The sequence below is a fragment of the Dendrobates tinctorius genome, unplaced genomic scaffold (assembly GCF_039654945.1).
Source record: "Dendrobates tinctorius isolate UK_male_01 unplaced genomic scaffold, ASM3965494v1 ptg000016l, whole genome shotgun sequence".
Classification (NCBI taxonomy): Eukaryota; Metazoa; Chordata; class Amphibia; order Anura; family Dendrobatidae; genus Dendrobates; species Dendrobates tinctorius.
Genome location: NW_027361684.1, coordinates 15690053 through 15712049, shown reverse-complemented (window position 1 = coordinate 15712049; position 21997 = coordinate 15690053). Strand labels below are relative to the sequence as shown.

The window sequence follows — 21997 nt, the reverse complement described above, 5'->3', positions numbered from 1 at the left end:
ATTAGATATTAGAAAAAACTTTTTGACAGTTAGAGTGATCAATGAGTGGAACAGGCTGCCACGAGAAGTGGTGAGTTCTCCTTCAATGGAAGTCTTCAAACAGAGGCTGGACAGACATCTGACTGGGATGATTTAGCGAATCCTGCTTTGAGCAGGGGGTTGGACCAGATGGCCCAGGAGGTCCCTTCCAACTCTACGATTCTATGATTCTATGATTCTATGAGGAAGGAAGAGAGAACGTGTGAGGAAGGAAGAGAGAACGTGTGAGGAAGGAAGAGGGAACGTGTGAGGAAGGAAGAGGGAACGTGTGAGGAAGGAAGAGGGAACGTGTGAGGAAGGAAGAGGGAACGTGTGAGGAAGGAAGAGGGAACGTGTGAGGAAGGAAGAGGGAACGTGTGAGGAAGGAAGAGGGAACGTGTGAGGAAGGAAGAGAGAACGTGTGAGGAAGGAAGAGAGAACGTGTGAGGAAGGAAGAGAGAACGTGTGAGGAAGGAAGAGAGAACGTGTGAGGAAGGAAGAGGGAACGTGTGAGGAAGGAAGAGAGAACGTGTGAGAAAGGGAGAGAGAACGTGTGAGAAAGGAAGAGAGAACGTGTGAGAAAGGAAGAGAGAACGTGTGAGGAAGGAAGAGAGAACGTGTGAGGAAGGAAGAGAGAACGTGTGAGGAAGGAAGAGGGAACGTGTGAGGAAGGAAGAGGGAACATGTGAGGAAGGAAGAGGGAACATGTGAGGAAGGAAGAGGGAACATGTGAGAAAGGAAGAGAGTGTGAGTGGAAGAGAAATAGAGGAATGGAGAATCAGGAATCAAGAGGTGTATATAACATACGCTCACTGTGAGTTCCCCAGTAATCACCCTAGTAGTGGATGCAACCGCGGCCTCATCCATCACTCGTCAGTCAATTGCGTAATTTTCCTGACGACTGGAGTTGTGTTCCCCTGACGAACTGGTGACAGCAGTGGGATCTGTGCGATCTCTCCAGTGTTATCCTTGACAAACTGGTGGTAGTGATGGGAATTTTGCAACCCCCCCGCCCCCCCCCCGATGTCATTCCATGACACTTCCAATTAGCAGGAGGCATTTCCCTGGTAAAACCCCTGAAGTACATGCCCTGTGGCCATCTCCCTACAGTACAGCTCAGTCTGGTACATGTACAGGATGAACTGCTACTCCGGATGGTTCCAGATTTTGGTACACAGTAAACTCCTATCCTCAGCACAGAAGGTAACATTCAATATCCAGCCGCTCTCCTGATATGTATATGAAGGGACATGCTTTATCCTCTATAATCACTGCGCTCGTTTGTCTTCATTCTTTCTTTTTCCCTATTCGGGGATGACATTTGGAGCCTCAAAATCAATTACTCGTTTTCTGGGAACAAATTAATATTTTAAGTTTGTAATTTCATCAGTCCTCCACACGTCTGTAAATAAATGCAGTAATAATTCAGAATCTGTGGTTACTCAGGTTTCCTTTGGCTAATGTTACATATTATTTAGAGATTGTAAATTATTCAGTGATTCATATATGTAAAACTAGAAAGCACATCATAAACGTGGAAAAAAATAACATACATGAGTTTTGTATAGGGGAAAAGCAGAAAACCTCAACACTTCTGGCTTCAGAGGAAGTATAACTTCCAGGAGTCTTCTCTAAGTGGCGAATGTGGTAAGTCCTGTCCTTCTAAAAGGACACCTTATATAGCCGTCGGCCAAGCGCTTGTTCATCTAACAGCTATGCCTTCTGACTCCTCCATGCACATTCACGCTCAGTTCAGCTGAGCGTGCCTGCCTTTGTAATGGAAGAGAGGAGTAACCTCCTACCAGAATTCTCTGTAGGAAGCTCATCTCATCAAAATAAAATCATCATCACTCATGTAGTAATTTTTCATTTTTTCAAGGAAATTTACAAAATTTATTTTTTTTGAGGGACCTATCCAGGTTTGAAGTGACTTTGGGGGTCCTATATATTGGAAAACCCCAAACGTGATGCCATTTTAAAAACAACACTCTCTGACATATTGAAAACTTCTGCAAAACACAAGCCGCGGAGACACCATCACATGTTTCTCAACGCAAGCAATGACTAGCCAGGTCTTTCTCCGGGAAGGAACAACCACGGGAAGGGCAGTCTCCAATGAAGGAAACCACCTATGCCAAAAACATGGTATCCATCCACAGACACTGCGTTGAGAAACATGTGATGGTGTCTCCGTGGTGTTGGATGTTGATCTCCATGAGTTCATTCATCCTCATTTTTCACAGTCTTCTACTAGGCATTGCTCCTACTAGCCAGTTTCCTACTCCACACTGATGAGGGGCAATACCCCGACACAGCTGTCTGTGGATGGATACCATGTTTTGGCATAGGTGGTTTCCTTCGTTGGAGACTGCCCTTCCCGTGGTTGTTCCTTCCCGGGGAAAGACCTGGATAGTCATTGCTTGCGTTGAGAAACATGTGATGGTGTCTCCGCAGCTTGTGTTTTGCATGTTTTTGCATGTTTCCCATAAGGGATGGGGGCATTGCTCTAGAATCACTGCGTTGAGAAACATGTGATGGTGTCTCCGCAGTGTTGGATGTTGATCTCCATGAGTTCATTCATCCTCATTTTCACATATTGAAAACTTCTGTCAGATAGTTTATTAACCCTTCAGGTGATTTTCAGGAATTAATGCAAAGTGGTACAGCAGGAATGAAAAAGTGTTTGTTTACCACCTAAATGTCGCTAACTTCTGAACTGACCGCTATAGCCGGGAGACTCTAAGGGTACAGTTACACTTAGCGATGCACCAGCGATCCCGACAACGATATGGATCACTGGTGCATCGCTAAGTGGTCGCTAGTGAGCTGCCACACAGGCAGATCTCATCAGCGACATAGCAGCGGTCGGGGGTCGCTACTTACCTGTCAGACGTGGCGATCCTGACGTCCTCCCGCCCGCGTTGCCGCAGGAAGCGCCCGACGAGAAATGGTCCAGGATGCTCTCGCGCAACCAGCGATGAGCAGCGGGGGAGCGGTCGGAGGTAAGTATCACATGTAGCGATATCGCTAGCAATATCGCCGCTACGTCTCAAAATCGGTGACGTTACAGCGATATCGCAATGTGTAACGGGCCCTTAAGGCCACTATTTGGCCATGAACTGCTATGGCAAACATCAGGACCACACAATCATAATCTCGGTGTGTCAATTAGATTAAAGTGCAAGCCCCCACAATCTATTAACCATTTATTTGATGCAATCACTTTTGACAGCAGCAACTAAGGGGTTAAACAGATATGGACGCTGCCAACACTGATCATTTGTGAAAAAGCAAGTTGTCAGCTATAGTGTACAGTTGACAGCTGCTGGATTATCACCTGTATGGGGATGATATTCTCATATCTCAGGTCAGTAAAAAGACGTATTGGCTGTCATTAAGGGGTTAAACCTCCTAAAAGGCTAATAAAATAAATTAGCGTTTTAAAAATGATGCTGATGTAAGGCAGACATGTGGGAAATGTTATTTATTAATGTTTTTCCGTGGTATGACTATCTGGATTAAAGGGATAATCATTCAACTTTTGAAAATTGCATTTTTTTTTTACATTTTTGTCAAATTTCTGAAACTTTTTATAAATAAACACAAAAATTAATCGACCTAAATTTACCACTATCATAAATTATAATGTGCCACGAAAAAACAATCTCAAGATCAATGGGATTTGTTGAAGCCTTCCAGAGTTATCATCACATAAAGTGACATTGGTCAGAATTTAAAAAAAAATTGGCCCCTTCACTAAGGGGTTAAAGAGCTGAAACTCCTAAACCCTTCATCCAATGTTAATGTGGATACCCTCAAATGAAAGCTGAAAGTCTGAACTTCAACTGCATCTGAATTGTTTTGTTTAAAATTCATTGTGGTAATGTCTAGAACCAAAATTAGAAAAATGTTGTCTCTGTCCAAATACATATGGACCTAACTGTATATTGATGGCTGGATGATACAGAACACGCGCTTGGAGGCAGGACCCTCACTCCTCTTATAAGTGATCGAATTTCCTGTTACGTGATAATGTCTATCTTCTGTACATGCCCCCACTATATTATAAAGTGCTGTAGAATATGTTGGTCGCTACAGAAATAAAATTATTATTAAACGGTCGGACATTGACTTAAAGCTTATCTACCTCCAATACGTGGCAATAAAGAGATGACGCACAACACTAGTGAACACTTCAAAGATGCCACTCGACTGTCCGGGAAGGATACGATGGGTCTTATTTATTTATTACCCTGCTATGGTAAAATGAAGCGGAGCTCCGATTGTTTGCTCTGGGCATCACAAACAGTTTTCATGTAAAATGGTTGAAAATTGTCTCTTCTGAGAGGAAGAGAACTAGAACTATAGCGCCACCAATTGAAAGTAGCAGTCCTAAAAGTCAATGTCGACCCTTTAACGAGCCAGGTCATATGACTAAGGATAGAAGCCAAAACCAGAATCTCAATTTGCAGACACTGTGTTTTCGGGGTACTGCCCCACAAAGTGTCTGCAAATTGAGACTCTGGTTTTGGCTTTTATCCTAAGTCATGTGACGAGGCTCTTTAAAAAGGGATGACATTGACTTTTAGGACTGCTACTTCCTATAGGGTGCGCTAGAGTTCTAGTCCTCTTCCTCTCTGAAGAGACAATTTGCATATTTCCCAGAGGAGCATTGCGGCTTAAAAGTCTCCTCACCTTGGCATGTCACTCTCCCCAAGTAGAATCATTATTCCTTGGATCCCATGTAAGATGGTTGTAATGAATGCAGCCTGAGAGTCCTGTACAAAGCACACAAGGAAAACGGATGTGTTTTTTGTGGCCCAACCTTTACAATGTGGATTTTAGATATCGCTAATAGGCCCACCAACCAAACACAAAAAAAATATATATATTTTAGTGAAAAAGCATAAGTAGAAAAAGTACAGTCATATGTAAAAGTTTGGGCACCCCTATTAATGTTAACCTTTTTTCTTTATAACAATTTTGGTTTTTGCAACAGCTATTTCAGTTTCATATATCTAATAACTGATGGACTCAGTTATATTTCTGGATTCAAATGAGGTTTACTGTGGCAACAGAAAATGGGCAATCTGCATTTTAATAAAATTTGACCGGTGCAAAAGTATGGGCACCTCAACATAAAAGTGACATTAATATTTCGTAGATCCTCCTTTTGCAAAAATAACAGACTCTAGTCACTTCCTGTAGCTATTAATGAGTTCCTGGATCCTGGATGAAGGTATTTGTGACCATTCCTGTTTACAAAACAATTCCAGTTCAGTTAAGTTTGATGGTCGCCGAGTATGCACAGCCCGCTTCAAATCATCCCACAGATGTTCAATGATATTCAGGTCTGGGGACTGGGATGGCCATTCCAGAACATTGTAATTGTTCCTCTGCATGAATGCCTGAGTAGATTTGGAGCGGTGTTTTGGATCATTGTCTTGCTGAATTATCCATCTCCTGAGTAACTTCAACTTCGTCACTGATTCTTGCACATTATTGTCAAGAATCTGCTGATACTGAGTTGAATCCATGCGACCCTCAACTTTAACAAGATTCCCGGTGCCGGCATTGGCCACACAGCCCCAAAGCATGATGGAACCTCCACCAAATTTTACTGTGGTAGCAAGTGTTTTTCTTGGAATGCTGTGTTTTTTAGCCTCCATGCATAACGCCTTTTTATATGACCAAACAACTCAATCTTTGTTTCATCAGTCCACAGGACCTTCTTCCAAAATGTAACTGGCTTGTCCAAATGTGCTTTTGCATACCTCAGGCGACTCTGTGGCGTGCTTGCAGAAACGGCTTCTTTCGCATCACTCTCCCATACATCTTCTCCTTGTGCAAAGTGCGCTGTATTGTTGACCGATGCACAGTGACACCATCTGCAGCAAGATGATGCTGCAGGTCTTTGGAGGTGGTCTGTGGATTGTCCTTGACTGTTCTCACCATTCTTCTTCTCTGCCTTTCTGATATTTTTCTTGGCCTGCCACTTCTGGGCTTAACAAGAACTGTACCTGTGTTCTTCCATTTCCTTACCATGTTCCTCACAGTGGAAACTGACAGGTTAAATCTCTGAGACAACTTTTTGTATCCTTCCCCTGAAAAGCTATGTTGAATAATCTTTGTTTTCAGATCATTTGAGAGTTGTTTTGAGGAGCCCATGATGCCACTCTTCATAGCAGAATCAAATAGGAGAACTACTTGCAAGTGGCCACCTTAAATACCTTTTCTCATGATTTGATACACCTGGCTATGAAGTTCAAAGCTCAATGAGGTTACAAAATCAATTTAGTGCTTCAGAAAGTCAGTAAAAAGTAGTTAGGAGTGTTCAAATCAAGAAAATGATAAGGGTGCCCATACTTTTGCACCGGTGAAATTTTGTGTAAATGCAGATTGCACATTTTCTGTTAGTACAATAAACCTCATTTGAATCCAGAAATATAACTGAGTCCATCAGTTATTAGATATGTGAAACTGAAATAGCTGTTGCAAAAACCAAAATTGTTATAAAGAAAAAAGGTTAACATTAATAGGGGTGCCCAAACTTTTACATATGACTGTATGTGCAGGAGCTGTGCTGAGGATGAAAATAGTGGCGGCTACGTGGACTCATTATTTTTAGAATATCCTATTTGCAATACCGTTCCAGGATGCAGAACAGAGGGAACAGAAAGGCTGCAGCTCGCTGACGAGCTCACCAATGGGAGCAACCTACAGCCTCACAGACTGACAAAGGAACTGATGAGACCGAGATTAAGAAGGTCTTCTAGGTTAGCAACAGTGACATTACCATTAACAGCCATTACTTGTGGTCACCCAGCTGCCACAGGCGGTAAGGCGGCGTGCCCTCGATCAGCAATACTAGCATTCTGGACATAGCCTATTATTACTGAGTCCAAAACACTGCGTACTACAGTACAAGCACAGTGGATGGGATTAATGGAAATCCCACTCCCTCTGTGCGTCTTTATACGCTGCATAAAGACACCTGCGCTGCGGGCTCCCGATCCGCAGCATGCCATTGTCCCTAAGGACTTGGATTAGATGTGGAAAATCCGCAGTTAAAAGAAAGCAGATGCGCTGCAAGTGCATTTATACAGGTGGCTTTAGCCTGATTTAATCTAATAACTAAAAAAAAAAAAAAAAATGATGCGGCTGAATAAAGTGACCACTATTCACAGGCGCCGGGTAGTGACGACAACTCTCATCAAGGTCGCTGGCTCCCGCTGCAGTCAGCGAGACCCGGTGACTCTGATGGGCGGAGACTTTGCTGCTATTCACAGTAGGGGAACATGGATTACATCGGAGCTTCGTGAGAACATTTTGGGTAATAAATTGGTGAATGAGGTACTGTCTGTTGTTTCTTTTTCTTTCTGTCTGTTTTTCAGGTATCCTTTTCTGGACTACTTTGGATCGGCATGGGATTTTTTTTTCAATATATTTGTGAACGAGGGATAGTGTATGGGGGGTGGTCTTTTAAATAAAGTTGTTTTTTTTCTGTTTGTGCATTTTTATTTTTTTGTTACCGGGTTAGTAATTGGGGTGTTTGATAGACCCCTCTCCATTACTAACACCAGGGTTTGATGGCAGCTTTTGACAAATCACAGCTGTCATCAACCTCAACTACCATTACCGCAGCTGCCACAGCACTAGGGCAATCGAGAAGAGCCAGGCAAAGCACCAGAATTGGTGCATCTAATGTGATGTGCCAATTCTGGGGCAGCTGCGGGCTGGTATTTTTAGGCTGGGAAGAGCACAATAACCAAGGACCTTCCCAGCCTGAAAATATCATATATCACAGCTATCTGCTTTACCTTGGCTGGTTATCAAAAAATAGGAGGGAACCCACATCACTTTTTTCATTTATTAGGTTAATACATGTACAGTAAACTACAAATGTGCGACACTAAATATATATACCCCATAACAACCTACCTATATCTTTGCACATCTTATCTAACATACCAAAGAGAAAAAAAAAACGCAAGAGTCAAAAATGCATCCAAAGCACATGCGGCAAAAAAACGCATACAAAAACACAAGTGAGCGGAGGTGCGAGATTCAGGCAAAAATTCAACTGCATGAAAGCCTGATCAAACGCTGATCGGGGGAACATACCTCAAATGTAGTGTGTATCTGACAGCAATACAGCATTACAACAAACCTCAAAAATAAAAGTGCGAAACCAAGAAGGATAAATCGTGGAATTATGGTCACAGTATGGACAGACATGGTAAAGAGGTTGTCCACTACTCGAACACCCCCTTCTCAATCCCTATTTTTCTCCACAGTAAAATAATAACACCCATACTCCCATCCTGTGACTACTACTTCTCCAATTAGGGCTCTCCTTGCTTGGAATGCAGTTTAGGTGGAGAGCAAGGTATTGGTAGATCTGCAATTGGGAAATACTCCTTCCATTTTTTGGATGAAGATGATGATGATGCTCAATGAGATGTTCAGAGCTTGAGCTACTTTTTTTTTTGTATGACCTAATCCTGCTTTATTCTTCTCCACAACTTTATCCCTGGCCTGTCTGGTGTGCTCCTTAGTTTTCATGATGCTGTTTGATCCCTAATGTTTTCAATCAAACCTCTAAGGCCTTATACTGAGAAATTACACACGGGTGGACTCCATTCACTAATGATGTGACTTCTGGAGGCAATTGGTCACTCATGATTGTACTTTGGGGTATCAGAGTACAAAGGGCAGAATACAAATGAATGACAATTTTTTAGATTTATATTTTTAAAATATTTAGAAAACCATGTATCATTTACTTTACATCACAAATGCTTGCTACTTTTTATTGGTGTATCACATAAAATACATTTACGTTTGCAGGTGTAACGTGAAAAAAAATGTGGAAAAGTTCACGACGTATAAATACTTTCTCAAGACACTGCAGGAATTTATTATATTGGGCTCCTGGAATAGCTTGTTAATATCAGAAGTGATGGAAACCTGCTGTCAAGTATTCCAAATGTTAATGTCCTCCCTGTTCACCTTACAGTATTATACCGGCCGCTAAGAACAGCCATTATGACTTGTGTGGTGTAAAATTTATATAGTCCATGATGTAGTTTCTGACCTCTGCCTGCTAAGCAATAAACCCGACTACAATAAACCTGTGTCAAAAGTGAATACATCGCTTCTTGTCTGTGGATCACAGGGAACTTGTTTCAGGGCCTGACTTCTCACAGCCTGAAAGTCCAGATTTCTGAAAACTGCAGCTATAATATAAAGGGGGCGGCACTGGAGATTAGTTTTTACCGAACCAAGCCTTTCTAATTGTAAAACAGTTGGATCCTCTTTGCATTATATTGGCTGGGGAATTTGTAAATGAGCACAAAGTAGAGTATATTGGGGGGGTGTAATGCATGTGCAACATAAAATCCATAAATTACTTTAGAGTTCCTGCCCTTTCAGCCAAAATCTATAAAAACAGTATTGTCCTGCTGTGATCTCAATCATTCAAATTACTTTTGGGGCACATACAAGACTAACGTGTGCCGAAACTGTCCCAATTCTCACACTCTGTACCATGACATCCACTCTTTTTAAGAAAACAGTTTTAATTTGTCAGTATTCTGCCAGCACTATAGGTGCGGGAACCCCCCCACCTAAGACTTTTCAGCATTCACTGTTTGCCACTGTCCAAAGACTTGTCTGCCCGGAACTCAAAGCCCAATCTGTTATGCCAGTATGCGGCCCTGTATGCAGTATGACAGACAGGAGAGCAGGAGCAAAAGGAGAAAGAAGACCCTCCCTCAAATTCTGTAATTCCACTCTGTGTCTCTACCGCTAAAGATGGATTTCCCAACAGACTGCTGACAACATTACCAGGTCTCCTCTATGGCAGACACGGCTTTACAAGCGCTCCACATCTCAGCTTCCTCATACTTCCCGGGATGTTGAAGTATACAATGGTCTGGCCTGAATGTTTAGAATTTGCATTAAAGGGGTATTCCCATCTCCAAAACGCTATCCCAATATGTAGTAGGTATAATAATAATAATATTAGCAAATACTTCTAATTAGAAATGTAGTATAGTTTTCCTGATTTTCCATGTCACTTTCCCCATGTACAGGGCATTGCAGGAGTTTAAGTATCCATGGTTATGACCACTTTTATAGTGACAGATTGTTCGTGGTCATTAGCATCGATACTTAGGGTAAGTTCACACAGGACTTTTTTGCTGCTTTTTTTCTGAAGCAAAACCTAATCTTGGCAGGAATTTGCCAGGAAAGAAGCTGCTGCAAAAACGCAGGTTTAGGTGCGTTTTTTAATGCGTTTTTGGTGCTTTTTTTTGTCTATTTGTCCATGCTAATGTCCATGACTTTTCTGCGCAAAAACGCTGCAAATAATGACACCTGCGGTTTTGGTGGTTTTTGCAGTGCCTTTTCAACACCCATTCAAGTCAATGGGTGAAAAACGCTGAAAAAACGCAGCAAACACCCTGAAAGAAGTGACATGCTCTCTGTCCAAAAAAAGCAGCAAAGCACAAAATCCTGATCACACAAAAAACCAATGTGTGTGCACGAGATTTCTGAGCTCTCAAAGGCTTTGCTGGTAATGGAAGAATGGAAAAAGCAGCTGAAAATTAGCATTAGAAATCATGAAAAAAAAAAGCAGCAAAAAAGTTCTGTGTGAACTTACCCTTAAGCTACTACAATGTCTGCACATGGGGAAGTGACAGTTTACAGAAGAACTATACATTTCTAATTGGAAGTATTTGCTTATATTGCTATTATTATACCTACTACATATTGGGATAGGATCTTGGAGATGGGAATACCCTTTTAAGGTACAACACAAAAAATTTAACTCCAGAAGGAGTTGGCCAATTAATCTTTATTTTAGTAAATATTGGGGACATGATTTTCTTAAGTATTATAGGTCTCCTCCTTTTTAGGGCAGCATTCCTCACAGACTGCACAGCTATCCAGTCTACAGATTGGCTGCCGATGGAGGAGAATATAACCAATCCTGTCCATGGCCTTGTTCCAATTGAAACCCATTACACATGGAAAAGCTATTTTTTCTATTGGAGGAGGCCATGAATACATCTGGTGACAGGCTCCACCATCGGCAAACAGTCTGTTTACAGGAGTGCCAGGGCCGGAGTCCGCACCCGATGCACCCGGGCAAGTGCCGGAGCTCTGAGCAGGCGAGGGCCCACTCGCCGTCGGTGACACCGGCACACTATGGGGGCCTGATACCAGTGCCCGCAAGTGGGCCCCCTCGCTTGCCATACCTACCTCTTCCGCATCTTCTGATTGACATTTCAGGTCAGAGGGCGCGATGATGTCACGTCTGTGCGCCCTCTGCCTGAACAGTCACAGTGCAGAGAGCTGGAAGACGTCGGCGCCGAGTACTCCGGAGCAGAGCAGTAGCCAGCGAGGAGAGGTGAGCATTTCATTTTATTTAAATTTTTTAATGTTTGGAGCAATATATGGGGCTCATCATATACTGGAGCATCATATGGGGCCCATTATACAGTATATGGAGCATCATATGGGTCCCATTATATATAGAGCATTATATGGGGCCCATGATATACTGGAGCATCGCATGGGGCCCATTATATATAGAGCATTATATGGCGCCCATTATATACTGAAGCATCATGTGAGACCCATTATACAGTATATGGAGCATTATATGGGGCCCATTATATACTGGAGCATCATGTGGGACCCGTTATACAGTATATGGAGCATCATATGGGGCCCATTATATATGGAGCATCATATGAGGCCCATTATATATGGAGCATCACATGGGGCCCATCATATACTGGAGCATCATATGGGGCTCATTATATATTATTCTGTATGAAGCAATATATGTGGCTCATTCTGTATGTAGCACTATCTGGTGCCCATAATACTGTATGGAGCAATATTTATTTATTTATATAGCACCATTAATTTCATGGTGATGTACATGAGAAGGGGTTACATACAAATTACAGGCATCACTTACAGTAAAGAAACTACAATAACAGACTGATACAGGGGGGAGAGGACCCTGCCCTTTCGGGCTTACATTCTATAGGATGGTGGGGAAGGAGACAGTAGGTTGGGGGTTGCAGCAGCTCTGGTGTTGGTGAGGCAGTAGCTCCAGTAGTGGTGAGGTGGCAGCGGGGTCATTGCAGGCTGTAGGCTTTCCTGAAGAGATGGGTTTTCATGTTCGAAGGATCCAAATGTGGTTGATAGCCGGACATGTTGGGGCAAAGAATTCCAGAGGATGGGGGATATTCGGGAGAAGTCTTGGAGGCGATTAGGTAAGGAGCCAATAAGTTTGGAGGAGAGAAGGAGGTCTTGGGAGGATCGGAGGTTACGTGAGGGAAGATATCGGGAGATTAGCTCGGAGATATATGGAGGAGACAGGTTATAGATGGCCTTGTAGGTCAGTGTTAGAAATTTGAACTGGATACGCTGAGGGAATGGGAGACCTGAAGAGATTTGCAGAGGGGAGAAGCGTCGAGGAGGGAGATGAATTAGTCGGGCAGCAGAGTCAAGGATGGACTGGAGAGGTGTGAGGGTGTTACCAGCCACAGAGGAGGATGTTTCAGTAGTCGAGATGATGAGGGCCTGCAATATATGGAGCATTATATGGGGTCCACTATTCTGTATGAAGCAATATATGGGGCTCATTCTGTATGGAGCAATATATGGGGCTCATTCTGTATGGAGCAATATATGGGGCTCATTCTGTATGGAGCAATATATGGGGCTCATTCTGTATGGAGCAATATATGGGGCTCATTCTGTATGGAGCAATATATGGGGCTCATTATACTGTATGGAGCAATATGTGGTGCCCATAATACTGTATGGAGGACTATACTGTCAGGTTTCTGAGCCATTGTAGAATTTACAATAGATATCACTCATGTAATGTAAGTAGTAAGTGAAATCTTTGGCATTGTGCAATACCTATATTATATTTCTCTGCCGTATCTGTGCCTCGTGAATTGTGGTATGTGTTAAAGGGGCCCACAGACTCTTTCTCCCGGGGCCGATGAAAACCTGGAGTGGGTCCTGAGTAGAGTGATGCAGTTTGTAATTAAGGTGGCACTAACAAGTGCAGGAGAACCTGTAATACTTATGTATTAGAGAGGGCCACAAAAATCATGTCCTCAACACATTTATTACAATAAAGACAAAGTGGCCACCTCCTTTAACACTATACTACTCTATTCTTCCTATAAAATGAAACTTAAACAGCACAATTACAGAATAACACGACTATAATTACTTTCATAACACCACAATTACCTTCGCTCTCTCTCCTCTCACACACAATAGAAATCAATAAACCGCCCTGGCACACCAACCTGGAGAGAAAAGTGCGGCAATTTTCCAAGGATTCATAGTGGTGTTGGAAAAAAAAAACAAAAAACTTCAGGGAAAATCATATTACTAGCGAACAAGCGGCGCTCAACTCCTCGCTTACTTCTACTATACCGGAGCGCTCTGCTACTCTCATATCTGTTCTGAGGAAAATTCAAAAAATGATTTAAAGACCCATACTTTCCTCTCTGCCTCCCTGTGCACCCTCCCATTTTCTTAATCTCAGTTGAGGACTTCACCACTCGTTCCTAACACAAGATCGACAAGTTCTGAAAACGCTTCGTCCTTTCCCTGTAATTGCTTGGCAAAATGGCCCAGTCGTCTCCCCCATAAGCCATGCCTCCACCTATCACTAACCACTAGCATGTCCCCTTCTTCCTTTATATACGGCAACCATACCACCTGAAAGAGACCATCTGTCTCGGGAATCCGACTATTCATCTATACACTGGCCTAGGAGATAGAAGACCGCAGCTTTCATTATCTCTTCTTACCTCTCGGCTATCCTGAATTCCTGAGTATCCGCTATATTCTGCTTTCTTTACTTCCCACTTTCTAAAACTCAGTATGGAAAAAAAAAAAAAAAAAAAAAAAAAGGTTCTCTAGAATTTTGTCTATGGATAAAACCAAATTAATAGAACTATTTTTTTTTTTTGGCAGAGAAATGTCTGTGCGACCAGAATCAGATTGACTGCTGCAGCCAATCACAGGCACTGCAGTGACACACTATTTTCACAATGTTCCCTCTAGAGGTTTGTCAACTGGGACCTAAGAGCAGTACGGATGGGAATTGACAAGTGAGAATTTTACTTTGTCCCGATGATGGGTGTTTTGCACAAACAAGCAAAAAAAAAAAAAAAAAAAAAAAGCACTCGACAACTCCATTACCATTCTCTCTCCCCACACGAAACATTCATTTAAAGCATCAAAAGTCCATCTGCCTTGGGGTAAGCCTGTCCATTAAACAGCATATTGAGGTCGGTACCAACTTTATGACTCAAACACATTTCTCAAATCTACCTTTGTGGAACAAAACCTCTGCTGCATGCCCTCATCATCTCCCGGCTAGACTACTGCAACCTCCTCCTAATACTTGTGTCATTCCAATGCAACCTCAACTCTGCTGCACAAGTTGATCCACCTCTTCCCCCGTTAATCCTCGGCTTCTCCCCTCCATTAATCCCTTCACTGGCTCCCCATTGCCTAGAGATTTCTGTTCAGAATTAACAATGACTTACAAGTCCATCCATAACCTGCCCCCTCCATACATCTGTGACCGACGCTCCTGCTCCCTCCCAACATATAAACGCCAATCTCCACAAGACCTTCTTACTTTGCTCTTCTCTGGAACGCACTCCCTCATGGAAGGTTTCTCGCTCCATATCTTCCAGTCTTTAACACCCTTTATTCCGGTACTGGTTTTTTTCACTTATTTTATGAACTAGGTTATTCTACTTATATACTAAAAGGTGTATTTGCAGCATCAGCTTAAGGGCTCACGCACACAACTGTAAAAATTGGACGAGTGCTCTCCGTCATCCCCATGTTATTCTATGGGGTTGTGCCAAGTCCGATTTCTTTTCCTCGGACCTAATCAGTCCAAAAAAACAAAACAAATCTCAGCATGCACAAGTTGCATTTGATTATCTGATTGCACTTGGCCATTTAGGTCTATGTATCTGTCGAAAAAGAAAAATCTGACACGGATGACATCAGAGTGCTGTCCGATTTTCACAAACTGACAGAACGCAGAAGATGGTGATTTTTTTTTTTCTTTTAATTCTCCACATCTGTGAAAATCAGATTGCACTCTGATCAAAGTATAATTAGAGTGTGATTAGCATAATCGGACCGATTTATAGAATAACGATGTTGTGACCCTGACCTAATAAGAACAATAAAATTATGGACCGTGATCTTAGGATTTTGCGATACACAAAGAAACTAATCCGGCTGCTGTATACGGACTCTCACATCTGCTAATACTCTGTAATAGGGGCAGCAGCATGAATGATGTAGAGGAAGGATTCCTGGTGGCTGCCCGGCGCTCCCCATCATCCATCCGTCTTCTGCGGTGTCATGCACAGTAGCCACCATGGTTTTAAGGTTTATTTATTTAGATGTAAAAAAAAAAAGTTTCATTCATAGTATAAGTCAATTTTAAAATCTATTATTCAATATCTCTGCTTGCAGTAAGTGAACAGAAAGTCTATTAGCCTCTTGTACGTCTGTATTCACTCATCATTAAAGGGCATTCTATGAGAGCTCCAATTTAATGCACTTGGCACAGCAAAATTAGAGGAATTATCCACCGATGGGGCCAATTTTTATTCATAAGTAAATGTGTGAACATTTGGATAGAAATCAATTTTTGTAAAGGCGCAGACTGTAGAAATCGGTCCGAGATCAGACCACAATGCACAGACTGGCCGTGTCTCTCCTGACCAGAGCATAGAAAGCCATGAAGCTGTCATGCTTGGGGCGAGGAGAGCCGCCGGTCAGTCCGTGCACTGCGTTCCGATCTCGCCCCGATTGATAAGGTCGTCTGACTGCGCCCTAAATGGGTTTCATTAAATGTTGCATCAATGGCCTTACATAGTCTCTGTGTGACTCAGTCCATTGCTGGCTACAGATTGTTAGCCGAGAACCTGTCAGCCCTATTGGAAATTATTATTATAGCGCCATTTATTCCATGGCGCTTTACATGTGAGGAGGGGTATACATAATACATACAAGTACAGTAATCTCAACAATACAAGTCACGACTGGTACAGGAAGAGAGAGGACCCCGCCCGAAATGAACCCTTATCTCTCTTTTTCTGAGCTCTTCTCAGCTGACTTATAACTACAAATCACATTCAAGTCCGTAAAAACAAAAATGGTGCAACATTTTTTAAACGGAACCAAACTGCATAAAAGGATTGTTAGCCCCAAATAACTGCAATTAAGCAAAAAAATAAAAAATAAATGACCCCCAAAAAGTGAAGAACCCCTTTAAGCTCTATTGTATTAGCAATCACAATTCAGCTCTGTAACTAATCCTATGCTGAGTATTCTAGCCCTCGTCAGGTGTCTGACCCTCGATGGTTCTGTGACCGCTGCGGCTTTAGTTCTCCAAGTACGGACCTGTACATGACATGCAGAGGATTAAACTGATTGAGATGCAATTTGCCTAGCAACCATTCATTACGCCGGGTTTAGAAACCGGCCAGCAATCCAGTCCACCTCCAGATCTGCCAGCTGAAAAGATAACTGTCTCCTTCACCTCCAATCAAACTGTGAAACGTGCGTCGTGAAGAGAGAAACACCTCACTGCTGACATTGTAGTGCACGGATGACCTCACCGCTCGTGTCTTGTCCTGGTTTTATCTCTTCCAGATGTGTAAAGCTGTATTTGCATTTATGAGCTGCAGTGACGGAGCTCCAGAGCCTTCTTATTTCAGACCTGCCTACATTCACAAAATGTTTTTTTTTTTTTATTATTTTTTTTTTTTTAGGAGAACTCAGCGGAGGTGGAGTGTTCACAGTTACCAATTTTCCCCATGCACATTACAAAAACGCAATCTGATAAGTATGGGGGGTCTCCAGCCAACCTTAGATTGTGGGGGAAAGTAGACTGGGACACGCTGTAATCTCATCCACAGGACATACCATAAATGGCTGATAAATGGGAATCCTGACACCGCTAGGAGCGTTGGCCGCTGTCCGTGGAAAAGTGGCTGTGCTTGTGCACCTTCTCCATTGACTTCTATAGGAGTTCCAAAAAACCAGTGCACATGCTCCACTGTATCCAGACATGCAGCCACAACTTTATACCCAGCGGCACCAGGCATTTTGAGTGACCTAGCAGTGAAACCCCTCATCTATCAGCAGGGCTGTGGAGTCGGAGTCGTGGAGTCGGAGTCGGTGCTCATTTTGGTGGAGTCGGAGTTGGAGTCGGTATAAAATGGACCGACTCCTAAAATATATAATAAATTGGGTACAGTAATTCAATGCAGGATGTGCTGAATATTTTTTCATAGGAGTTTGGGAAAGTTATGAAATGTTCTATAAATGGCTGTTCTATTCCTGATCTAAGGCTACATTCACACACAGCGTTTTTCCTGTGTTTTTTGAGGATACGTTTTTCAGCTGCAAAAGCAGATCATCTTTTTAAAAAACTGCATCACCTGAAAGGTTTTTGAGCTCATAGATAATGTTACTCAATAGCAAAAGCAGATTAGAAATCTGCTCTATCTATCCATTTATCCATATCTGTCTATCCATATCGTATCTGTACCAAAAAGAATGAAAACCGGGTAGTACACCAATATATATTCTGTTCTATCTAAATATCTTGATTATTGGATCATAAAAATGATTAAATGTCTGAGGTTCACATTGTACTACAATAAATTTTTCACTTAAATATAAGCAAAATGTGTGGGAGTCGGAGTTGGAGTCGGTGTAAGGGAAATTGAGGAGTCGGAGTCGCAGGTTTGGCTTACCGACTCCACAGCCCTGTCTATCAGAGTTATGGCACATCCTGCGGATAGCGATAGATGAGATTGCAAGTTTATACACATAGTGGACACAATCTAAGGAAAATATAGTGAATTAAATGCCACAATGATCAGTCCAGTGCTCATTAATAAAATGGTCTACTCGCATGTTCTATTCTCCCTGCAGCCGCTCGCTTCCAGTCCTGAAGGCCGTGCAGGGGGCAGTGAACAGTCAGCGCGCTGTAATAACTTACCCCTGTGCTCCAGGATTGGCATCCTACTGTGCTGACCAAGTTGTCTGTCAAGGAACAGAGGGAGGGATTACAGCGGGCTGACTGTTCACGTGCCCCTGGCACCGCCCCGATGACTGGAAGCAAGCGGCTGCAGGGAGAATAGAACTTCATTTTCTCCCTGTAGCCACACTTCCAATTAAAAAGCCATATAATGCTTAAAACTGTATTTATCTGCAGATTAACTCTACGGCTGCAGATACATATTGGGGTCTTTTTTTTTTTTTTTTTGACCTTTAAACACAAGTGTTCTATTCACATATCAATCAAATTCAGGTCATAAGTGCAGCCCCTTCGAGACGCATTGCTGTGCAAGTCTTCAGTACAATATTTGCCTTTCTGATCAGTAATGTGAAGCTAAATCAGATTGTTTTTCATTCAAATAAATGGTAATGGCCTAATATTACGGTAGCACCAAGAATGGGGGGAGGGTACTGAGCACGTGAACTTTTCAGAAGGACTCAATATCACACAAAAGTTTGAAAACTTCCAAATAGTTGGGAAATGTTGCTGAGCGATGACCCAATCTTACTTCTTTCTCATTCCCATAAGAATGGCTGAATTCCTACTGTGACGTCATTGCCACACAAACATCCGAGCGTAAGCCGATGTCTCAACAACTTGGTAATATTGTCCCATGTGCAATCTTAAGAGAGAGACCTTTATTTCTGGACTGTTTTATTAAGACACTACTTGCTGTATAACATAGGTACATAGCATAAGTTTACAAGTCATACCGGCAGATACTCACCACAGTAGAATTGGTTGCACCCCGGGTGATCTACATCGAGGAGTTTCCTCAACCGGAAAATATTAAAGTTCCTAAAATAGAAAGAGACAAAAGACAAATATTACCAAAAAAATAAAAACACAAAAATGAATATAAAAAAGGCAAACAACCTAGGGGAATGGCCCTCTGGACTTCTTAGATGGCGTTCTCGGTGATCATTTATGTTTTACATAAATTATTATAAACATCAACTGGATGGTTTAGAATAAACTATATCCATTTTCTCAGATACTTAAATTATCACATTCCGGTCTTTAACAGGTCATCCTTAAAGGGAATTTAATCAGCAGGATTTTGCTATGTAATCTGAGAGCAGAATGTTGTAGGGGCAGAGACCCTGATCCCAGCAGTGTGTCACTTTCTGGGTCGCATGCTGTCATTTTAATACAAATCACTGATTTTTCAGCTGCAAATCTAGCAGTTCTCTGAATGCTAAGCTCTGTATAACCCCGCCCTCATCAATCATTGGCAGAAAGCTGCTAATCAGTGCTGGGACGGGGTAACAGCAGGTGACAGAGAGCCTGATTACAGAGATGTGTTTACTGGACGGTGTTTTGTCGTTTCAATACAAAACAGTGTTTTATCAGCAGGAGATGATCACTAAAGGACAACTTGGCGTGTGTGCCTCCTAGTCCAACCATGCCCGCAGCACTGATTAGCAGCATTGTCACTATACATTGTACATACAAAGCTGCAGTGTGGGCGGGTTATACACAGCTCAACAACTGAGCTCCGCTAGATCTACAAAAACTTACCAACACCGATGAACAAAATAAAGCAAGTGTGAACAGGTGCAATCTATGACTGTATAATATGCAAAAGAATACAGCAGCCTTTGTAAGGCTAGTTTCACACTAGCGTTCTTGGGCGCAGCACAGGGCCGCCGCTAAGCCCCGCCCCTTCCGGTCAGTTCCTCCAATGATCGCATGAGGCTGCATGCGATCAGCGTATCCTATATTTAGCGTTGGATACGCTGATCGTGCGCTGGTCTGATTTTGCTGGCGCTGCGCCCAGAGCACAAAAATGCAACACCGCGCTTTTGTGTGCTGGGCGCAGCGCCAGCAAAATCAGACCAGTGCACGATCAGCGTATCCAATGCTAAATATAGGATACGCTGATCGCATGCAGCCTCATGCGATTTGCGGAGGAACTGACCGGAGGGGGCTCGGCCGGGGGCAGGGCTTAGCGGCGGCCCTGCGCCCAAGAACGCTATTGTGAAACTAGCCTAAGCAGTAAAGATGTCTGCAAATAATACATCAAATTTAAACTGCATCACTGCAATATAGAATATACTTAAAAAAAAATATGAAGGTACTTGGTGCATAAATTGGTCAACCACGGCAAGGTGATCTTTCTTTGATGGAACCCTAAACCCTAATATTTATCAAACATGCCTCTCCTGGGCTAAAAGCATATAAAGTTAGAGATTGGGTAGAATCCAGAACTAATTAAAGAAACGAGGCAATCAACACCTCCTTGCCTTAGCTGATGGGCTCTCATGAATTGGCCAATTTATGCACTTGGTACCTTCATTTTTATATGTATATTGCTCTTCAAATTTCATGTATTCAATGTTTGCATACATCTTGGCGCTTACAGTGTGATGCTGCATTCTTTTGTCGGTATGCCCTGCTAGCCTAATCTGCTGACATATTTGCTCATGACTGTTATAAAAGGACAGATTTTCACATTACTGAGATAAGAGACGGCAGTTGGTGCTTTTAAAATTCTATGGAACGGAACTAGAGGCAGATAGACATTTTGCTGCACGACAGATCCAGTTCTGCATAGAATTTTATAAGCACAAAATGCCATCTCCTATCCCAGTAATGGGAAAATCTGCATTCACTTTAAATTGAGAATTCTGAGAATGAAGGACGAGTCGAGGAGGAGATAAAAAAAAAAAAAAAAAAAAGCAGATTTCTGGAATATAGATATTACCACAGGTGTACAGTATCTAGGATGGGGCTGGGGTGCAGCCTGCAGGGGAGGTGCAGTCAGCCATCTAATGTGGCGGTCCGAAGTGTCTCCCCCAGTGGCTGCATTCTGAGAGTCAACAGTTCTCCGAGCCAACTGTCAAGCTGACAGCCAGCACAGATAACTTGCAGCATGTCGACTCCCAGGGATCAATTGAAGCTCTGCCGGCCGGGTCACAGCGACGCCAGCAATGTGATGCATACGGCGCTGCAGAGGCGCAGATGGGTGGTAAGAGCTCCACATTAGTGGAGCTGAAGACACCGAAGAGAGGGGTGGGGTGTATTTACTGCTTGGAGGGGTATTTGACCCCAAGCCAATTTTGACCTTAATGACCAGGCCATTTTTTTCAATTCTGACCACTGTCCCTTTATGAGGTAATAACTCTGGAACGCTTTAATGGATCCTAGCGATTCTGAGATTGTTTTTCGTGACATATTGGGCTTCATGATAGTGGTAAATTTAGGTCGATAATTTTTGCGTTTATTTGTGGAAAAAAAGCGGAAATTTCATGAAAATTTTGAAAATTTTGCATTTTTCAAATTTTGAATTTTTATTCTGTTAAACCAGAGAGTTATGTGACACAAAATAGTTACTAAATAAGATTTCCCACTACTTTACATCAGCACAATTTTGGAAACAAATTTTTTTTTGTTAGGAAGTTATAAGGGTTAAAAGTTGACCAGTGATTTCTCATTTTTACAACAAAATTTACAAAACCATTTTTTTAGGGACCACATCTCATTTGAAGTCAGTTTGAGGGGTCTATATGGCTGAAAATACTCAAAAGTGACACCATTCTAAAAACTGCACCCCTCAAGCTGATCAAAACCACATTCAAGAACTATTTGACTTTTTGAATGGAAAATAGGCTCCAATCATTAGCGGACACCATGTCTTGTTTGGAGAGCCCCTGTGTGCCTAAAGTTTACAGCTCCCCTACAAATGACCCCATTTTGAAAACTAGACCCCCTAAGGAACTTATCTAGATGCATAGTGATCACTTTGAACCCCCAGGTGCTTCACAAATTTATCCGTAAAAATGAAAATGTATTTTTTTTTTTTTTTTCACAAAA

General features: G+C 42.4%; 1 protein-coding gene across 2 annotated transcripts in view; it reads right to left on the bottom strand.

The window, feature by feature from the left end:
• The window catches only part of FAM222B (family with sequence similarity 222 member B), a 214245-nt gene that overhangs the window by 112478 nt on the left and 79770 nt on the right, over positions 1-21997 (bottom strand). For both annotated transcript variants that reach the window (XM_073565500.1, XM_073565501.1), the window contains one exon: positions 18909-18979. The gene's annotated coding sequence lies outside the window, so the exon portion shown is untranslated. The remainder of the gene's footprint in view (positions 1-18908; positions 18980-21997) is intronic.